General features: G+C 38.4%; 1 long non-coding RNA gene across 1 annotated transcript; it reads left to right on the top strand.

Annotated features, from left to right (window-relative positions):
• Positions 1-579: 579 nt before the first annotated feature.
• LOC108961479 (uncharacterized) lies at positions 580-8,100 on the top strand. Its single transcript, XR_003945331.2, has 3 exons — positions 580-1,430; positions 5,793-6,862; positions 7,397-8,100. It is a non-coding gene; the product is annotated as an uncharacterized LOC108961479 (long non-coding RNA).
• Positions 8,101-13,162: the final 5,062 nt, after the last annotated feature.

Consider the following 13,162-nt stretch of genomic DNA (forward strand, 5'->3'; position numbering starts at 1 on the left):
AGGTCAATCCTGCAGTTCCACTGTGTTATTCAGGTAGTATCATAAGTCATCTTTTCACTTACAATGGGTAGATTCTGTATTTATGATGTACCCAAATTATTTGGAGTTAATTGTGAAAAGGAGACAAAGCTTCATCAAGAAAATCATTAGGAAAAGGCCATCTCAATATGAACAAGTAATTATGGAGTATGCCTCATGGCACAGATGAATTTTTTTCTGATTTTCCTGCATTGGAAAAGCAAACTTTTGCTTCTTGCAACACTCCTCTGAAATCAGCCTTGATAGTTTTTGTGCAGTGAGGTCTAACCTTGTCTTGCAGCTGTGGATCCATGTGTGTCAACCCACAGATGTCACGTGTGTTTTAAGCAAATAATTGCATGCAAAGTGTTTTATTTCAAGACTGAAATATTGTTCCAGGACAGTAGTATAGCAGTGAGGCCAGGTGGGTGGACCTTTGAAGGATTTTTTCCAAGGCAAGGAAGGGACCATGATAAAGCTCTCTCTGACCTTGTAGGTGTGATTGTAAAAAGACCAATGAAGAGAAAGATGACTTTAAGACACAGCAAACACTGTGTTCCCATTGATGACCCATGCTAGCCCACTGTGTGTAGAGCAGTATTTGTCTTGCACAAAAAGTGCAAAATAATCTTAATATATTGTCTTAGAGACAGGAAATACCTGTTCAGAAAAAAAAAAAAAAAAAAAGGCAGTGGGACAACTATAGAGTATGTACTATCAGCCATAAGTGTACTCAAAAATAAACCCTTCAAAAGGGCAGATTTGCCCTTGTGGGACTTCCTTGTCTTTCCAGGGTAAACATACCACTACCACTATAAATAGACATTTTCTAAGAAATCATATATAGTTTGAACCATTTAGGGTTGATTTGGGAAAACATGAAAAAGCATCGCATAGAAAGCCCACGGACATGTTTCATTGGTGTGAGTAGCTATACATTTTCTCTGTGTATGTCACACACTCAGTAACTCAGGAAGAAAATAAGATATGTGGGTACAAAAACTAACTCATAATTCTGACTCTCATAATCCAATTAATTTCTTGTAGATGTTTGTTTCTCAAATCAGACATGGACTACACCAGACTTTTGAAGTAACATTATTTTTATTTATAGGACAGCAGTAGATTGAAATCAAGGTTTCTCTTTCCAAATATATATATGCTGATACATAACAGAATTTGGCACATCAACTAACTTTGTTTTTCTTAAAAGCCTGTCATGTAGATACAGTAAGCAAATCCTTTTCTCTCCTGAATCTGTATGAATTTGTAACAGTGTCCTTATATATTATCAATATTTTTCTCCTAAAGAGTCAGGTTTCCTTGTTTGGCAGAATACTTTTAATTAAGGCACACCCATAAAGACTGGAATGTTGGAGGATGATGTTTTTTGGAGCTGCTGCTGCGTGCTTGTGAGTATGCTACACATCTTGAAAGAAAATGGTGGTTTCAAGATAAACCTAAATGTCTTGTAACAGCTTTTTTCTGTACTTTTAATTTATGCTACTTTTGAACATGTTAAATTTTAGTTTATATGTAGGCTCAGCCCAGTACTTTTCTACCAAGTGTGTAGGGGAGTGATGCACTACAGGCTGTAATTTAGGGGCAGGTTGGAACTGCCTGAAATATGCATATCTTCATAATTTATTCCTAAATGCTATTATTACCTGAACTCTCTGTAGTTTCAGCACTAAATATCCTTTCCTTCCCTCTGCACTGGGGTGGAAAGGCGGTGGGAGTGAAGCAAAGTTATTTTTACTTCTGTGGCTGCCAAGCTGCGTGCCAGAGGCTCCAGGAGCCCACGCAGCCTGGGGGATAGAGCTGGGCTGCCAAGGGCTGTGCTAGCTCTGGGCAAAGCAGGGATTTTCCAAACACTAAGCCATCCTCAGAGACATGGTGTTGCACTGTGGGCACACTCAAAGCCAATGCACAAACAGTAAAAGCCTACCTGTCTAATGTCAACATTTAAGAGTGAGAGGTGTGGATTAATTTGGTGCTCAGATGTCACAGCAATGTCCATTCCATGCATTGAATCCAATGCCTGCATCAAAGGACCAAAGTGATCCCCCCCATGTATGTATTACTCTTTCTAAACACATTACTATTGCAAAAGCTCAGCCCTTGGGATCTTTGCTCTCATAAACTTTATGGTTGCTTTTACATCGTGGCAAAGTCCCTCCTGTACAGCTATTTAGGTGCTCAAGTGTTTCTATGAGACTGACGCCAATTAACATTCTTTATTTGCATATAATAAAGTGGGATATTTTTAGTGTTGTTTAGCATAGCTAGCTTGTATAGAGGGCAAATAGCAACAAAATAAAGAAATTGAAATGTAATGAACTGTTTGAGAGGAATTTGTTAATGCGAATTCTTCCTTGGAAAGCTTGCTGCTTGAAAGAAGGAAAGCTCATTTATCTGGGAACTTAAACTTCCACTGGATGTTCCAGAATATGTTCCAGGTTTTCAGACTATTGGATAGATAAGGCGAGCTTCTAAATCTTCCCTACTCCATGTGTTTGATCATGTCACTGCTAAAATTAGGCAGCAAGAAGCTTAATTTATAGTAATGTAAGAATTCTGAGCAGATAATGACATTTACACAGCAGTTATGGGCTGTTTATCCACAGGACTATTGAGGGAACGTGGAAATAAATGCCTGGGAGTTTGCAAAAACACTAACAGCAGAAGTGGGCTTCCACTTGCAAAAAGCACAGGAATAGGACTTCTGATTTTATTTTCAAAATCTCTTTGTGTATACTCAATTATTACTATTGACAGGGAGCAACAATTTTGAAAATGTCATCTTGTTTTTATCTACACAGATACATATTTCCTGAGTGGCAGAAGACAAAAACTAGCTCTCTGAAAGTTGCTTGAAAAATAATCAGTTCCTACACAATTCAAGATAATAATTGAATTTTTTGTCACTGTACAAGGATCTGAGTCTTATTTTCACTTCGGAGAAGAGAATAGAAACAGTTTTAAAATTTTTTACATATCTGTCACATTGATTCAAATTACACATGAAATTTTTACATATCTGTCATATTGATTCAAATGATGTAATAGCTTCTCCATGTTTAAAACCTAAAAGTATGTTTAATTTATAAATACAAACATTTAATTTAAATAATGCTATCCTGAAATCAGCTTCACACACCTCTGCCTCTTCTTATGCATGTTATCAGTTCTTTCTTTTTCAAGAGAAGATCTAATTAACAAAAGCATGTTCTTTCTCCTTTTATTCACTCTCCCACTTTCTTCTCTCATTCCCACTCCCTTTTCCTGGCAATTCTTATCAGATTTTCATTTTACCCCTCCTTCTTTACCAGTAATCCTGTAATTTTCTATTTGTAGGGTTTCTTCCCTTGTTTGTTGTAACTCTTCAGAAATATCCCAGTATACATATCTGTCTCCATATTTTACTAAATTCTACATTTGAACTATTTTTCCTCTCATATTTCTACTGAATTTTTACTCCTAAGTTTTAAAATAAAATAATGCATTGCCTGAAACTATGACCCCAGATGGGTTTCTGACAACTTCACCTTTTCCCAAGTTGTCTTTAATTTCAGCTGCTTACATCCCACTCAGCTCTTTTCAGGTCATTATTAGTGATGTGACCAAATCTCAGGACTCCTTCCACCTCCACAGCCTGTGATGTTATTGCTCATGCTGGGACTCAGAAATATTGTCCTCTCCTAACACCATTGTAAAGATGGAAAGGGTTTGTTATTTTCTTTTCTTGTTTTATTTTTCAAATTATTGCCAATTCTGTAACCTTTCAGCTGTGGGAGATGTCCATCCTGAATTTCAACAGATACCTCACCAGGCTCTCATTTTACCTCTTAGTATTCTACCTGTGGGTTTTTCTAGGTGATTTCTTCCAACTTTGTCAATGCAACTGTCATACCTAGAATGCAACTTCTCCACTTTTCACTACCCACACCTGATTTTCCCTTGAGCTTAAAACACTGAAGTAAAGATAACCTTCCTGAATTTTCTCTCTGATTTTATCAGCCTCTCTCTGTATCCTTTCCTGGCACTCATTTCCCTTCAGTGCCTTTTTGAATAGAAGTTAGGAGCATCCATTGGGCACTCACCTGTAATCTTATCTTGTATCTTACTGTGCAGTTTGTTGTTCCAGGCTGACAATGCCATTTTCAGTTGCCCTTACATCTTTGTCTCAGAAGTTCTTTCATATATGTATTTCAGGCTTTCTTCTAGAAAACTATGCCCAAAATAGACTTTAAAAAAGACTGTGAAGCCTTCCTTCAAAGTTATCTCAAATCCCACTACTTTCATCATGCATTCAGGAAACAGAATTGATACCAGGCTGTGGTATTTTCAGTGGGGAGTGCTTGTTTTAATTTATTTGTAGATTTTAAAAAAAACTGTGGGCTACATTTTACAGCCTAAATATCTAGACTATACTAAATACATACTCTTCCTCCCTTGCTCCCATCTTAAGGGTTTTTTTCTTCAGTTTCTCTTATAAATACTGCAAGGGGTTTTTTTGGGGTTTTTTTTTTTTTTGCTTTAAAAAGTGTTTTTGGACATGCACAGTAACCAGTACAATATCCCATGACATGACAAATAATACTAATTTTTTTTAGCTCTACTCACATGGCACTGATAAGATTTCAGAAAACACTTACTCTGCCCAAACACCTGTAATAGCACATGCACAGCAATAAGACTCAGTGCTAAATTCCACAATGCAAAAAAGTAATTAAGTTTGGAGATGTCTGATGGTTTGATACATTAATATTGTCAACTCATATCATAGCATTGCAATACTGTAAAATTGTAGCTTGAAAACAAATCTTTGTGTGTTTTCAAACAAACCCTTCTATCAATATCTTTTCACAACCAAGATTTCAGCCCTATTTTTAGGATAGTGATGTAGACAGGGATTCACATTGCTGCCAGCCAGAACCATCCCCATCAGGACAGAATAAGGGGATGAAGAAGTATTTATTTTCTGTGTATATACAATACCAGACATAATAGCATCACCAGTAACTAATAGGTAAGAAAACAGTTGAAAAAAGTTGGTTAGCAAATATTTTTAATTTAATTTCTTAAAGGTCTGAATCTCAGACCATTTCTGATCAGCATATTCTAATTTTATAAACCAAAAAATTACCAAATGCACAAAGGTCAAGCCCACTGGATTGCATAACTTATAAATCACTTCAAGAGAGTTAAGTGTGAAAGCTGATATGAAAGTGTGAGTTGTTAACCACGGTCACAGCTGACTGAGCTTTTTGTTTATTCTCTAACCAGATTCTGCTTCAGGAGTCTGTACCACAACTAATTAACCTTAATGCTTTATAATTGTATAAACAGAATATATAACAGATCTTTATGATATATAATTAATTTTGCCCGTAAGGAAAGCTTTTATAAGTCAAACCACGTGCTCTTGGAGAACTGCCTCTTTATGTTCTCCCTTACAAGTCATGCATATTTCCCTGCCAGCAGAGCTCCTGGAACATTCTAGAAAATAATGTTCGTTAAGGCTGCCAGGTGTTTTCTTACAGACTGACTACTGGGAGCTCCATCTCTGGGAGCTCCATCTCTGAGGTGGTTGCAGCTGCCTCTGCTCCTTCCTTTATGCAGACTGCATTGAGGAAAGGCAGTTTGGTACAGAAAAATTTCTGGTTTAAAAGATCAAACTCGCTGTTGTCACGCATTATTTTAGTTATTTGTTTAATCTCGAGTTTTGTCAGCCTTACTTTTCTGTATTTTTTTTGTGTATTAAATTCCAGCCTGAACTCAATCATTGCTGCAAGACAAGAACAAGAACCCAGGCAAACACAAACAACTGTTTTTGGATTATGACCCATGAATAAGCATGACTCAATATGGTTAGAGGATGGCCATTCTCCCATCTGCTGTTTGATTTGCTTGTCCTTCCTGTCAAAAGCAAACAAACAAACCAACAACAAACATGCATGAGTTCAGGAGACCTGGGAGATCAGACACCTGATTTCACTATATGAAGACCTTTTTCTTGAAGTGACAGAAAAGACAACATGCATCTCTAAGACCTGTTCAATCAAAGGGGTGAGTCACCTTCACATGGAGTCTGGAGCTTTGTGTGTCCCAGGCCAGAGCTGGTAGCAAAATCCTGAAACACCAGGCTTAGGAGAGCTGAAAGTACCCTGATAGACTCCATCAGACTGTTTGCAATGAAACCCTATCTTTGTAAAATGCTAATCAGAGCCAGCAAATATCCAAGCATCCCAAGATGAGAAACTCATCCACCTAGTACTCTGCTGATGGTCTAGCAGGAGATCATTTTCTAAGGGCCACTGTGCCTTAGGACATCACTCTTCGGACATCTTAAAGGTACATTATAAAAGAAGTTAATATGAAGATAAATTGTTTGCTGGAAGGAAAAAAAGAGGGAAGAAAGAGAAGAAACAAAAGAAAGAGTGAGCAAAGAGCAGAAGCCTCCTTGATCTAGCCATCACTTGGCTGAATGGGAGGCACAGGTTCACATTACACTCCTTTGGAATGATAATCACACCCTTCTTTGAGGCTGACACACCACTGGGAGGATTATCTTTGCAGGGCAGCCCAGATCCTTCTCACTGATAAAGCTGCTGTATCTGAAAAGTATTTGGCAGAACTGTCACCATACACACAAACAGAGGAGCTGACTCTCCTAACCTCAGAGGCTTGGTATGGGGAGTTGTCTGCATCAGCTCCTGTGCCCTTCAGATCAACTCTACAAATCACCTCTGCAACTTGGAGAAGAAAACACGGTTTCCTTGGGGAGCTTTGAGGTGGTTTTATTAATGGTTTCCAAACCTTCTGAGGTAACATTTTCAAGGTAACAAGCTTTTTCTTCACCCATTGCTTTCCCACCCACATCCACTTCTGAACATATAGCTTTCTTCTGTCTCCTTGTGGGCTAAGAAGTCACCAAAAAAAAAATATTCTTTTTTGCTTTTCTTTCCAAAATTAAAAGATACTGCTTCTTCTACCCTTGCATGCTCAACTGCACTTATTACTCCCTTTTTCTAGACTCCTTATGAGTTATGTCACATATCATCATTTTTCCAGATACATTTTCTGTTTAACATTCCTGTTTATTGGTATAGCCAAAGCCATAACTCAGTACTATAGGGAAAGCTCTTCTCCTTGAGACCTTTCATCATGGGTGTGTAATAACTGTGCAATTACATCAAAGAGTTTGGTTTCTGCATGATGGCAGTGATTCCCAGTGTTTACTGGAATGCTCTATCTCCACCAGCAGCGGTTACATTGTATCTCGAGCATCAGGGAAATGCCTGTCTACATCTACTTGGCTGGCATGTAGAAGTTTGAATTTCTTCAAGTAACGTGTGTACTTTTCTTCATTTAGGGCTAAAAAGAATCTGAAGAAATTATCCAGTAGATGTGCTTCATTGGAACTGCTCTGATCTCTCAGAGAAAGAACTCTCTTTATGGCCAAATAATGCTTGGGGATAGATTTGCCGAACAGCACTTTTCTTTCCAAGGACCCATAAATCTCAGAGTACTTTGGAGAGTAATAAATGTTGCAATAATGTTGTTCTTGATTACAGGCAAGACTATAACAGCTCTGACTGGCAGTGATTCCATAATTATGTTTGATTACAGACAGGCTCTGTGCGATGCAAGGGGGTTATTTGTTGCCTTCTATCAGTCCTGGATTCCACTGGGTTCCACTGGAGACCAAGAGCACTCCATGCCACACAGCATACACAGCTTACTCAGCTGCCTTCCTCAGAGCTTTGTCACTAAAGCAAAGCATTTAATAGCAGGAGCTGGGATAGTTGGGTGTGCAAAACCTTTTATGGAACTGTAATTAAGCCACTATGTAACTACATCAAGTGAGGGCCACTACCTAAGAGGATCCTGAATTTCAGCAGCCCTTGAGGACCTGATCTTGCAAACTTCATAGTGTGCAGGGGCTAAAGTTACTAGTGCCTTTACTACAACACAGTAAGGGCCAAAGTGTCAATGAGAAATAAACTATATCTCTAACATTGTCCACACTTTCTATTACTAAAGAATTTTAAAAAAGGAAAAGCTCCATTAAGTCAAATAGCCCTCCCTCTGTCAATGAACAATAAAAAAATCATGCTTTACAATTTATTCTCCAGTGCTTTGTTTATTCGGTATTAAATGACTCATGGAATAAGGTTTCCACCTCTCCCCGTGGGAGATTATTCCAGCTGCTGAGGGCCTACTAGCAGCTCCCTTTCTTTCTTTTCTCTTTTAATGATGCTGAAGTTTTGCACTATATTTTCATTTGGGATGTAAAAGAGACAAAGGAAATTCACATCCCAAAACTTGCTTTAAAATGCAATTAAAGTTGTTGACATGGACTCAGAAATCCAAGGAAACATGCAGTTAAAACAGAAATCCATCATATATTTCACTTAAATACTGTGCCACCTCAACAGAACACTTTTAAGCTAACTGCACATTTCCTTGCTTTTACAGGTTTGTTCCTTAGTGTTATGTAAATGCACTTTTATTGTATTTAGCATATTGCATTGTAAATTAGCACTAGGCAAACTCCTAAAGGCTGTTTTATAGCTGTCACACCAACAAACCACATTTACAAATAAATATTTGTTTCTACAGGTGAGTATATTGCCTACTTGGAAATTATAATTATTTCCAGCATTTTGACTCAGTGCTGTGACTCTGCTCCGGTCCCACAACCTGTTGTATGCACAGAATGGAACATTCTTACAAAGAATACTTTGCTTATAGAGTAGCATGCCCTAAAATTCTTTAAATGTGTCCCTCTAATGCATTTTATTATTACTATTTTTACGATGCACTGCAAAATCTATTTAAAAGGAGAATATTCTCCTGCTTTGAAAATTCATAGCGTGTTTACCTCCCAGCAGTAGTTGTGGAGTCCACCATGTCACTCAACAGCATCCCATTTGGCTGGTAAAGGAACAGTGATGATAAGTTCCAAATAAAACTGAGTCCTGTTTGTTGTGCCTAGAAAGAAAGGTCATGGTGAACAAGGCTTTATTTGTCAGAAACAGTCAAGTAGGATAACTAGAGGGGTAGAAGCAACCCAGAAAAGGACTCTCTGAAATGAAGGTTGAAGTTCCCTAACCCTCAGATTGGCCTTTTAGACCAGTATTGTCAAAATGTACCCTTATTAATACCAGTGCTAATCTGACAGCTAGGACACTGGTGTGGTAGGGGCATTCATGCCTAATGCAGTTCAAAAAAAAAAGCAACACAAAGCCAGATACAGATCAAATCAAGAAATCTTAATAGAAAGATGTCAGAGACTCTACTATCAGACACTTATTACTGTTTTAGTGGCTTCAAATCTACCTCGTTAGGGGGATGCTGCTCATTTAAAAAGATTAATATCATATAAATCAAAGTACTATACAGTACATTTGTGCTTTCCTAATATCCTTAGCAAGGTAACTGCTCACATGAAATGGTGTTTCCTTTCTTTTATTGTATTGGTGTGAATGGTAATAGATATAACAGTATCATTATATTCAAATTGCTACTGGCATTTGCTTACTGTTTCTACCTTTTCCATTAAAGATACTACTGCTGTGCATATTACACACTACCAAAGTACTCTGAAAACTATTTTTTTCCTCACAGATGGTTCTATGATGTGGCATGAAGCTATTTTAAGGAATAATTACTTTTGTTATGTCAACATGAAGTGTTGCATTATTATTCTATTATTATTGATGTCTTTTAGATAGGGGACTGGTAAGAGAAATTATAGTAAAGAACTGCTTGAAGTGTCCATTACATTTAACATGGCAGGTTATTGGCATACCAGCCATTTTACCTGTGTTTCAATCAGTTTCACTTTGGAGAATAGCAACCATACATACTTGTCCAAAAGTGTCCTCATACCAAATGCCAAAAATGGAAAAGAGGGAAAATAAACCTGCAAGATCCCTCAGCTCCTCATTTGAAAGAACTTGGGCATAGCCCCAGCTGTGCAAATCAGACTTTTCCCCAGATTATGAATGGGGGAAGGGGGATGGAGATGGTGGCTGAGTCAAGCAGCCAAACTCAGAACAGTAATGTAGGGCAGGATTGCTGCCTACAGGAAACTCAGCTTCCCATGGGACATGGTCTGACATGGTTAACTTGCCAGTAAAGGAAAGCGTTGAACGGAGTTACCTGTACCAATGAATAGAAAGAAAAACTTCTGAATAAATGCAGAGCTGGAAGGAAGGTTTGGTGATTTTAGCTGTGTGTTGAATGTTAGCCTTTATGTTAAAGCAGATGCCTAAGGAATACATAATTCAAAAGTCCAAAGTGGTTGGCCTATTTTCCTGAAGAGAAGAGAATGTAGTAGCAGGTCTGATTCCAGATGAGATAAGACTTTGTTATAACAACAGTAATGTTAATGGGCAGGTTCTGGTTTAAGTCAGTTATTCAGTATCACAAAAAGACTTCTGACAGATAGGAAAAAAAAAGACAGTTATCCAAAATGGTATTCAAATTTCTTAAGGGAAAATCTTACAGCTGGCTCTTATTCTGTAGTTTCCTGGCTTGTTCATTATGCAGTCCTCGCTGCTAGTGACAATCCTTTGCACTGAATGAAATAATGTTAACAATAGCATTTGACTAAAAAGAAAGAAAGTACTATAATACCTTCTGGCTGAAATTTGAGTGTCAACTTGAGTCTGAAATTTTCTGAAGTTTGTGAGTATTCATAAATACTAAATTCGACCTAGTATAAATAGTGTTGGGACCATAGGTCTAACAGCCCTTTACTTAATGCATTTCCCCCCATCCAGAAAAAAAAGACATGGGAAAAAGAAACCTAACACATGCTTGACCCTAAATTGGATGATCAGAAGTGGTAAGTCCTCAGTAGTGGGTTTCCTTTTGTTGTTGGAAGATAACATGAACATGCAGAGACTTGAAAGTGATCATGAGTTGGAAGTCTCATCCCAGGCTAGTACCAACAAAGCCAGCACTGGGGATAATGATGTTGTATCAGCAGCCCTGGAGAATTCAAGGGCTCAAATGCAAGGTAATTCCCAAGAGGCTTGGGGATAGAGAGTGCTTGGCTGATCTGAGGAGATCATATCTGTGCCACTGAACATTTGGGAGCAGTGGATGGAGTGTGGCTGATGAAGGCAGTGTCTGTCTGTCAAAAATCATTGTAGTAAAAATAATTCCATATATATTTTTCCCCATTACTGTCTTTTTCTAGGTATAATTTTGTTTGAAGGCAAAAAAAAAAAAAAACAGGCCAAAACCAAAACCAACATCTCCACAGCTTGAGACAGATATTTTCCAGGAAAATGGGCTGCTGCTGCTTCAGCACAGCTGCTCAACTCCAGATATCAGTTGCATTTCACATGGGGGCTCTTACTGGAGGTGATGCTCCCATTCCTGCCTAGGGATGCTCCAAGGCCACAGAGGCAAGCCTCTGCTTGAGCCTCCGTTTTGTCATTTGAGAGCTGCACTTTGGGTCATTAGGGGTTGTTCTTGTTCTAGTTTTTAGCTACAGATAATGCTTTCTGGTCATCATCTCTTTCAGAATATTACTGGGATATAAGTACTTTTTCTTGTTATTTCTCTCTTCCCAAATGTAATATTCCCAACTGTATATTCATAACAAATAAGAGAAACACAGGGAATGGACCTGAACATGCATGAAGATAAGTGCACCCTTTCTCCTTATGGCTTTGTGTTAGGTGCTGCGTGAATATCTCAGAGACACTCACAAAGGTCTTGATTACAAGTGGAATGGGGAAAGGGCAGCAAAGAAAACATAGAGGGAGATAAGAGAGAGATAAAAATGATGAAACAAGCAGGTACACACTGGGAGCAAAGAATTGATGGCATTATGGCCTGGTAAGGGCATAGAAACTAAAGTTATGTTCAGATTTGAAGAGTTTGCCCTCTCTAAAACCTTCAAGTAGGAACAAAATAAGGATTAGGATTGCATAGTGTCTAATGATTGCTTAAAACTTCTCAGTTTCTATGGCTCTCATGTAAATCTGCTTCTGACCTCAAGAGATGAACCCATTATCAATTGATAATAGTAGGATAGATGTGAGTAATTTTGTTTCACTCTTGCCTGTCACTGCCCTGCTCCTAGAGTTCACTCCCTTGCTGTTGTGCTCTTGCTGTGATGTAAGATTTCCACTGCTCTCAGGATGCCTCTCCCAGAAGCTGTGTTAAGGATGTCCTTGTCTCCCAGAAGGATTTAAGAGTCAGAAATACCTGTTACCTCCAGTAGAAACTCCCTTAAGGACATGCCAGCTGGCAAGGTAGCTCCTTAAAGTGGAAAAGTGAGAAATGCCTTTAACGTTGCTTTTGAAAAGTTGAAAAGGGTATTTAAGGCAAACATGGGTTTTTGAAAGATATAAAGATTCTGATAGGAGCTCAGTTTTTACTTCACTTTTTTGTAATATCTTTTTGGTATTATACAGCAGTGGCATTCCCTGAGGGAACTACTCCTAAACCTAGATGAAAAACAGTGAAAAATACAACAGTTGGTATCCCACTTTAAAGTACTCTATTCTAGAAGAATACTCTCTTCATCTTTTCTGAAATCACTTTTTCCTAGGCACATGGCATGGTGCTGCAACATGTATGCTAACTCTACTTTAGAAGGAATTAGGATGGAAATAACTTTTGGGGAGCAAAGCCCCCCCAGTACAGCTGTTGATGTGCCTGGTTACAGTTTGGCTGGAAGCAGTCCCAGTGGATCTTTTCTTCTCTGGTTGCTGTGAAGGCAAGTGAAGTGGTGATTCAGTTTGGACTGTAAGGCTGTGGCATGGTCCTCAGCTTGTTTGGAAAGGAAGACTTGCTACTGATATTTTACTCTAACACGCCCTGTGGTTTGGGGTGCATGTGGGTGTTCTTGTTTTGGGGCTGGTGGGATTTTCTTTGTCAGACATTTACCTTGTTTTTACGTATTGATTCTTCCTATCAAAATACCTTGCTTCTTCGATATGCAAGAACATGGAAATTGTAAAATTTAGCCATTGTGAAACAGTACTTAAACAGACAAATTCAAGAGCTGCACTAGTTCATCCTTATTTTAGTCTGACATAACCCTCAGCACTGGCAATAGCTGGAATGTATCAGCTATTGTTAGTCAAAGGTGCACTTTCTTTCTCAGCTG

The sequence above is a fragment of the Serinus canaria genome, chromosome 2 (assembly GCF_022539315.1).
Source record: "Serinus canaria isolate serCan28SL12 chromosome 2, serCan2020, whole genome shotgun sequence".
NCBI classification, from domain to species: Eukaryota; Metazoa; Chordata; class Aves; order Passeriformes; family Fringillidae; genus Serinus; species Serinus canaria.